Source organism: Ursus maritimus, unplaced genomic scaffold (assembly GCF_017311325.1).
Source record: "Ursus maritimus isolate PB19 unplaced genomic scaffold, ASM1731132v1 scaffold_36, whole genome shotgun sequence".
Classification (NCBI taxonomy): Eukaryota; Metazoa; Chordata; class Mammalia; order Carnivora; family Ursidae; genus Ursus; species Ursus maritimus.
The window spans coordinates 24,448,683-24,458,327 of NW_024426230.1; positions in this window are offsets into that span (position 1 = coordinate 24,448,683).

The window sequence follows — 9,645 nt, forward strand, 5'->3', positions numbered from 1 at the left end:
ACACTTAGCCAACATGACGTGACATTTTTACCTCTTTTTTAAAAAAAGACCTTTGAGTGGAAGATGATGTCGTATTTTTCCCCCAGCAAGGACTCCTTTAAGTTTTCTAGAATTTGATGTGTATCCAGAAGAAATGGGAACTCAGAAACATATTTTTAAATAGTTCAATAAATAAATAAATAAATAAATTCTAAGACCCGTTCTGTCCATAGAAATGTAATATAACCCACATGAATAAGTCCATAATTTCTAGTAGCCACAATTTAAATAGTACATTAGTAAAATTTGTGTATTTTATTTAACCCAATATACCTCACATTACCCTTTCAGCACATAATCGATACAAAATGTTTTATTGCTATAACTTACATTTACGTCTGTACGGAATCTTGGAAACCTGGTGGTTTTTGGCACTGGCCGCACATCTCAGTTCAGACTAACCATATGTGGCCAGTGGCTCCTGTAGCTTGCAGTGCAGTGTTAGTGCAAGAAGAGGATTCTGACTTCATCGAACCTCATTCCTCGTTGTTACAAGGAACCTGGGTCCGGAAGGGTTGGGTGCCTTGCTCAACACAATCTCATAGTGGCTGCGCCGGCTGCCTAGGCAGAGCCTGGCCACCCTTGCACTCCCCTTCTGTGCTGAGTTTGCATGGGTGCTGTGAACAGCTCCCTCAAAATGAAGCATGGTATTTAGAGATATTTTTTAAAAAATCACCACCCTCTAAAACCTTTGAACCTCCCAAAAGTATCTTAAAAAAAAACTGCAGAAGAAAAAAGCCCAATATATACCACTTTAATCCTTAGAAATGGCAGCCTTGGAGGCCATTTGCTAGTGCGTGCCCCACGACCTCCCTGTTTTCCACTCGGCTGTCTCTGAGTCTGCGGAGCACCCAGCAGAGAGGGAGGGGTAGAGACACAGAGGCACTGCTGGGCACTGCCTGTCCTCCAGGGTATGTGGAAACGCTGCTTCTCCGTCATCTCACCCACATCAGCTCCTGCCAGCATCCTGAGGACCAGGACGTTGCTCTCCATGATTAATCTCAAAGACTTCAAATAACTGAGTGACCCTTTGTCTTCAATCTGCACATTTTGCAGCGCTTTATATTCTGAGCCAAGCCAAAGCTGCTTGTGGGGAAAATGACCATTTCAAAAACAGAAAATGAGACCAACAGAAAGAGAGCACTGCTTCCAATAATGAGGACATCTGGGAGTAAACCGAATAATGAGGGCATCTTTGCACCTGGATTGATGAGAAAGCAATTAGGCACATTACAAAAAACAACATAAATCTTTGATTTGTATTTTGTTTTCATTTGGGAGAAAACGGGTATGGTTCTCTGGGGATATAAATTAGAGCTCTCTACACCAAAATACTGAGGTCAAAGAGATGATAAATTTTATGGTAGTGAGTTCTGTGAGTCATATTTCAATCTACAAAAAAAAAAAAAAAGCCATCTTAGAGGCTGAGGTTCAGGGGCTACTGTTGAGATGCTCAGATACCATACTCAGACTTTAATAAAAATGTATTTTGTCCAATTCTTGATGATTGATAGTCTGTATGACGAGCAATATGATACGGCCATATCTCTGGGTCCTCTGACGTATAAATAAGCTGAAAAGAAACAAGATCAGCAGAGAGAAAATCAGTGCCTATTTATGTTTGCCTAGTCACAGGTCAAAATCAAGAACAGGACAAACTGTGAGAGAGAGAGAGAGAGAGAAAAGGTAGGAGTTATGCCGGATAGCTTGTTTCTCCCTCTGGATGCCCTCGCTGCCCTCCTCCACCTGCCCTATGCCCGAGGAGGCCAGCTTGGGTGGACTGCAGGAAGGGCTCTTTTGCACCTGGCTTCCCATTAGGTTCAGCTGATGGGGTCACTGGTAAAAGACGGGAGGATTGAAGGAGCATGAGACTGGGATATTTATTTGGCCAGCTCGCTCCCTGTAGGGTCTCTTAGGCTGGCTGCATCCCTCACGATCACAGCTTCTTTCCCACAGCCCTCTCCACGCAAGCCTGTCACCAGTTCTCTGTCTTACGGTGGAGACTCGGGCTGGTAAAGGCACCCCTGTTATCAGTTTCCAGGGAGACACTGTCCTTGCTTCTCTGCACACAGCCCACCCCTTTATAATCAGTCCTTTTATTACCTATTCTCCAATATCTAAGTTGAGTTTATCCACTACTTCCTTCTAAATCTTGACTGATAAAGTAGGTATGCATACATTTCTTGCCCCCAGAAACAATGACTCTTCTATCAGCATGAAATGCCTTGAATTTTCCATTGTACAGAATTTTAAGTCATTTCCCCAGACGCAGACCCTGAGACGAGGATTTGTGTGCAAGAATGTTGTTAAAGAGATGCTCCTTAGTTCTGTAAGGGAGTGTGGTGGAGGAGAAGGGTGGGGAGGGAGGAACAGGATAGGGAAAGTAGAAGAGAGGAACCAGCCAACAGAACGCTTTCAGGCAAAGTCCCAACCTCAGCTGAATCTTGAATGGAGCTCTGGAGCATAAAGCACGTCCCGGAATGTGCTCTGACTGGACTCAGGGGAGCTGGGCTTTCAACCTCCTGCCCAGGAAGTCAGGGACCCAAGAGCGTCCAGGCAGAGCACCACCAGTTTATACTTCATTTATATTCCCTGCAATTTGAAAGTAGTTAGAGAGGGGAGAAAGAAAGAAAGAAAGAAAGAAAGAAAGAAAGAAAGAAAGAAAGAAAGAAAGAAAGGAAGAAAGAAAGAAAAGAAAGAAAAGAAAGAAAAAGAAAGAAAGAAAGAAAGAAAGAAAGAAAGAAAGAAAGAAAAGAAAAAAGAAGGAAGAAAGAAAGGGATGGAGGGTGGGGAGACATGCTTGTTATTAATTGGCTTAATAATGGAATTATTAGTAGAGAGGAATGAGAACTACCTCCAGATACTAAGCAAGCTTACAGCAGATGCTAAGTGGACACATCCTTTGAAAAACACCACATGTATCAAACAGTATTTGCTTTCAATGGACTCGGTTAATACACTTTAATACTAGTAAAAATCAAATCAGGGCTTAGTCTTCTTAAAAAGTAGAGGCATCTTTGTGGGAATCTTGAGTACCAGACGCAGGTAGCAGTTCTGTGGTGTGTGCATGTGGTTGGGGGGGGGGGCTGTATCAATACTTGCCATTTCCCTCTGAAGCTTCTAACGCTTGGAAATTTGTCATAGAAGCTTTTCTCATCTGCAGTTCAAACACTTTTTTCTGCAGGAATTTAGCTGAAGTTGAAATCACCATCTGGCATCTCATATTGAACCAGGTCCTTTGTGTGCCAAGAACTTCTTCTTTTGGCAATGACGTTGACTGTGATCTTTTGAAAATGTTTCTTAGGTTGGCAGTCTTGACTGAACAGAGCAAGCAGCCTGTCTTGGAATTTAGGAAGAGATATGCTGAGCAAATTGTTGCCCTGGGAAGAAAAGTGCAAGGTGAAAAGTTGAACCTTAGGTTTTGAAACCCCAGAAGCCCTATCTTTTATTATTGAGCTAAAACCAGCTGGGGAAAAAATCTCAGCAATATGATTAGTAGCAGCAAAATGCTGCAAAACACCTACAAGACGAATATTCTGTTTGGACCAATAAATGCTATTTAAGCACTTTCCAGGTGTGGAGTGCTATCTTCCCTGCTGTAGGGACAAGGATGACTAAGAAGACGTCTTTCCTCCCCGTACTTCACCATCTGGGGGCTGGAGGTGCTTAGGCGGAAACAAGGCCAACGAGACTGCGGAGTGTAGCTGACGCTATCTGCCTTCTCCCGAATGCCTGGGGATCCCTCTGACCACTCCTGTTCTCCATCAGCTCTGACATACTTCTGCTTCAATGGCTTGCACCTACGACTTCTTGAGTGGCTGCCCTTGAGTACTGAGCATATTCAGAGCGCAGGAAGTGCTTGGGGGCTGGGTTCCTTGCTAGTGACTGCTTTGTGTAGGGTTAGGAAGGCCCAGCCCCCTTGCCACAGAGCAGGACATAAATTAATGCCCAGGCTTTCTCTACTGAATGAGGCTGAGCCACTCCCTCTAGGACTTTGTCTGAAGCCACCCTTGCTCAGTCGCTTTCCCTTGCCTGTCTCCTTCTCTCATTCACTCACCAATCTCTTCTGGGAACATTCCTTAAGAAAACACTTCCCTGGGGTGCCTGGGTGGTCCCTTGGCTCAGGTCATGATCCCGGGGTCCTGGGTTGGAGCCCCCCATGGGGCTCCCTGCTCAGTGGGGAGTCTGCTTCTCCCTCTGCCTGCTGCTCCCCCTGCTTATGCTCACTCTCTCTGTCAAATAAAGAAATAAGATCTGAAAAGAAAGAAGAAACAAACAAACAAACAAACAAACCCTTCCCTACAAATCCTCCTCTCAGGGTCTACTTCTGGGAACCTGACCTAAGATAGGGCCATAATAAGAATAGAAACAAAATGCTATGAGAACAAAGAAGGACTGACTGACTCCACTTGGATACCAAGGAGGGCATTTGAACTAGGCCTTGAAGGGTAGTTTGGATTTTGCCAGGTAGATGGAACTGAGGAATGCTACAATGAATCTGAGGCGAACACATCTACGTGCCGCACCAAGGAAGGTAATGATGGGGAGTGATAGGAAATGGGACTGCTACGGCGGGCTGCGAGTAATGGAAGAGGAGTCTTGACTGTTTTCTTTTTTTAGGATTTTATTTATTTATTTGACTTATTTGTATGTAAGTTTACAGAGAGTGCAAACAGGGGAAGTAGGAGGCAGATGTGACGGCAGATGCTTAACTGAGCCGCCAGGCGCCCCCACAGGCGCCCAAGTCTTGAATGCCGTTAAAGAGTTTGGACTTTTTAAAAAATTGGCAGTAGTGAGCCATTGTAGGTTTCTGAGCAGGGAAGAAACATGATACATCCCTCCTTTAGAAAATAATGGAATGGAAATATAAAAGATGGGTTAGTGAGATAAGAGATACACAATGGAAGCCAGTTGTTGGGGGTGGGGGGTTACTGCACTTTTTTGGGTGAGGATGATAAGGAGCGGACTTAGGGCATGGGAATGAAAAGGGAGGACGGATCTAGAGGTTGAATGAATGGACTTCTCAACTAACTAGATGTAAGTGGAGAAACAAGAGCCATCAAAAGTGGCTAAATGTTGGTTTGGATCAAAGAGTGAATGGTGGTGCCATCAACCAAGAGACAGAACCTAGGAGGAAAGACAGATGGGGGAGAGAAATCAGTGGGTTCATTTTTGGATATAGTGAAATTGGATCTGAAAAACATCTAAAAAAAAATCCCTAATAACTCAAAGAAATTTCAATGAACTCTGAAAATCAGCTGAGAATAAAGAACAAAGGGAAAAAATGGGATATTGGGGAAAATTGGGATATTTAGGGACTCACAAAGTTCTAGTTCAAGGTTAGACCACAGAAACACTTTAAAATCAGCTCTCTGGGTCGGAACCAGAACAACAAAATCAACAGTAGGAACCTGGACTCCCTTTAAGAATAAGAACACTTAAAACTCACTTGCGACAACAGTGCAATGATTCCGTCTCACCAGGATTTTTCTTTGCCAATTAAAACTAGAGTGAGGGTCTATATGGTCTAAAGATAAGATCTAATGTAATAAGTTTGTATGACTGGAGCATTCTATGAAAGCAGACCCCGATGACACTGGTGCTAAAATAAAGGAGAAACATGGCTTTCTTAGTGTTCCCAACCTACTATTTGTCTGCTGAAACAAGTTGCTGGTGGGGGGACTGCTACAGTAATATTTCCATCAACTGACAGTGGCCATTTCCTTAATTATTGCTATTCATTTGTTTATGGCCTTGCATTGATTTTTTTAAAAATAAATCAATATGCCCATGCACGGTATTGACATTTCAAGCAGCACACGATTAGAAGAAAAAGCACAAGTCCAAATTCTTAAAAAATATTCCCATTTGAGGAAAAATCTACTTTATATAAGACACATTGTTTCAAAAGCCAAATGAATTACAGGTCAGAGAGAGGCCTCTCTACCCTGTAACAATGTTGCATTTAAACTCTTCTCTTTGGGAACCCTTGATACTTAGAGAAACTAACACTTCCTCCTACCTTAGGTAAGATTTGTAGATTTTAGACACCAAATTACTCATAGAAATAATACAGGAAAAGAAGCTAGAAAATACAAGAGAAAGAGAACATTAACTGTGTTTATTCATTCATTCTCTCTTCCTTTCTCCTTCCCTCTTTTCCTTCCTCCCTCGGTCCCTCCCGTCCTCCCTCCCCCACTTCCGGGAACACATGAGGACCTACTGTGTGCCAGGAAGTATCCTAGGAGATAGAGACACCATACTGCGCAAAGGAAACACACATGATCACTACCCTCAGGGAATTTAAGTCTATCATACTTGATTTCAGATTCTACATGTAAATAAAAGATAGTATCTCTTGTCCTTCACTGCTGTTCTCTCACACCTTCATACTGTATATTAAACCATACTAGGTTCACCCATTTGAGGGGCAAATGTGCCGTGCATAACCCAACCGGGCCACCTTCATCTGAAATTCAACTCTATCATGTAACAGTTGTGTACATTTGGTCAAATGACTTAACCTTTTGACCCTCCAACTCTTTATGTATTAAGCATAGATAATAGCACATGCCTCGTGGGACAGTTGTATTACAAGAATCAATTCATTTAGAACTTAGAATGGGCTCGGCTACACAGTGGGCAATCAAATAATGTTACCCATTATTATTTTTAGCATGCGCAGGGATAAACAGATGAAGCAGGCCACATGTTTCAAAGAGCTTATGGTTTTGCAGTTGGAGACAGGCACAGAGATAACGGCAATAAAGTGTGGTGGGGATGATGAAGAAAGAACAGTTAAACTACAGTCCGGGTTGCACAGAGAAGGGAGTGCTGAGTTCTTTTGGCCACAACTCTTTTGACATGGATGTAATATCAATCCAAAGTAGTTTCCTATTTCCCCGCCCCTTAGGTAAGTGATCCTTCCCTATTAGATACCTGTTTTGCTTGCTTTATTTGCCCATAGTTATTTGACTGTGAATAATTATGTAAGCATAAATGCTGGCTTTTCATAAAGGAATTGTCCCTCTTTATTTACACCCTGAATAAAGGAGCTTACCGTAGTTGGTAAAACTCAGTTACATTTTCCTGATTTCTGATGTTTGGTGACATATTTCTTATAGAAATGAGAGTTGTTTGTGCAAAGGGAAAGTAGGCCTTTTCTTATCCCAGGAAGTGGGCTTTCCTTTTGCTCGTGACTGGCTGAGTCATGGCCATGTGATTTAATGCTGGCCAACAGGACCCAAGGTACGCTAGGGGTGCTGGGAAAGATTTTCTCAATGCTATGAGACTAGTGGAAGGAAACACTACTATTCTTTTTTGGGTATTACTTGTCTGCATGTGATAGCTGGCACTGCTGCAGCCATCTTGTGACCACAAAGGGAGATATTGTTGATATCCTAAGGATGGAAAAATAGAAAAATGGCAATAAAGTGGGTCCCTGAAGACACCCTTGAGCTACTGGATTTACCATCTTGAGCCTTGGATCTACCTCCAAACTTCCTGCTGTGTGAGAAAATAACCCTTAATTGTTTAAGCTGCTTTTGGAGGAGTTTTCTGTTAACTTTCAGTTAACTGCTTGTGGTAACTTGTTCCCAAGTATCTGGGGGCACTTCCCTATAGAAAAATTATAACGCTCTCCCTTTTAAGCCCAGGCATGGCCATATGACTTGCTTTGACAAAAGAAATATAAGCGATATGGTGGAAAATATAAGCAATTTCCAGGTAGAAGCTTCAAGAGCCAGCGTGTGGTTTGTCATGCTCCTTCTCCCTGCCCCTAGCATCAAGGAAGCCTGTGAGATGGGGCCGCTGACAATCTGGTTCCTCAGTAAGACCTTCCAGGGGGACTTATAGCATGAACAAGAAGTAAACCTCATCATTTTAAGCTGCTGAAATGTGTGGTGACCACAGATAAATCTGGTTTATTTTGACTGCCAAACATCCTAAAAGCCACAGCGGAACAATGAAGTGAAGGCAAGAGCTTGAGACGCAGAAGCTCAGTTCTGAGTTACTGCAAAGGACAGACTCCGCCGTCCACTCCACACGCTTCTGTTCAGTGAGATGAGCCTCGGAAGGGTAGGTAACTTAATCCGAAGAATGCTTTAAAAATGTCTTCACATCGATGCATTATTCAGAGTAAGTTAATCACAACTTCTTAAGTGTCTCTCTAGTATCCCTGAGCTCACCTCATCGCTTTGCCCCAGCAAGCTTTTCTGATATGACCCCACTGTGCTCTCTCCTAACCACGTCCACCTACGCACCTTCCGGGGGGGCTGGGTAATGGCTCCCCAATCATAGAGCTGAATTTTTGATGCACAAATTCAGAAATGAGGGTGCCGCCTTGGTGGGTGGGCCAGGAGAACGATGACGGTGATCGCTGACACTTACACAGCACTTGTCGTGTGCCAGGTGCCGCTCTAAGCACTCCATACACAGTAGCTCCTCGCCCCACCTCCTGAGGCACGTGTCATCGTGTCATCGTGTCTTCGTTAGAGAGGAGCAAACAGAGGTGCAGAGAGAGAGCTTAAGTGTCTCATCATCCAAAGTCGGGCAACTAAAATGTGGTGACACTCAGATTCGATTTCAGGCGATCTGGCTCCAGAGGTGTGTGTGTGTGTGTGTGTGTGTGTGTGTGTGTGTGTGTAAGATTTCACTCACTCATTCATTCATTCATTCATTCATTCAGAGAATGAGCAGCAGAGGGGGAGTGACAAGCAGACTCCCTGCTGAGCGCAGAGCCTGTCCTGAGCTCCATCCAGGGCCCTGAGATCATGACCTGAACCCAAACCAGAAGTTGGATGCTCGGCCGACTGAGCCACCCTAGGCGCCCCTAGAGTTGTGTTCTAACTATGCCGCTTAACAAGTTCTTGGGGCGGCAGTTCTTGGAGAAGCAAGAGGTTAAGAGCACAGTCGAGCTTCACCTGACTGAAACCCAAGCTGGGTATTTTTCCACAATTTGCAAACATGTCTACGTCCTGGTTTTCCCAACTGTAAGATGGCACTGCATAGGGTTCTGTCCTCTGTGAAGTAACTTGAGGCTCATGAAGACCCCAGCATTGAGCTGGGACTGATGATGCTATGGGGCTGCTGTAGCTTCTAGGACAACCTCCAGAGGGGGCAGAAGTCTTGGACACATGAAAAGTCATGCACAAATATGAAATGATCGGGAATTTAGAGAAATCATGGCTATGGATGGTAAGGTGATAGGACCTAGGAAAGGCTGTCTGGAGAGTCATGTCTGGGATCTGCAGACAGAAAAGCCCCTGAAATGCACTCAGTGCACTGGAAGGAAAGCTAGATAAGCCATTTGGACCAACTGTGATTTAAGAGGGTTGGGGGAGGGGCATTTTCCTGAGGCCTGAAAGGTGTGCATATATATGCATATGAGCAGGGAGGTGAGGGCAAGGAGCTGGGACCTAAAAGTGTTGCAGAAAAGCTTTGGAAATGTAGCTCAAGAGAGAGACCTTAGTTTGGAAAAATGCAGTTAACTACCAGCAGGCCCTTTACGTTGTATCTCTAAGATACATTTTGAATTTGAACATTCCTTACAGTCTCCACCAAGGCCCCTGCCAGCAGCCTCCATGGGGCCACGACGGTGGCTCTCCT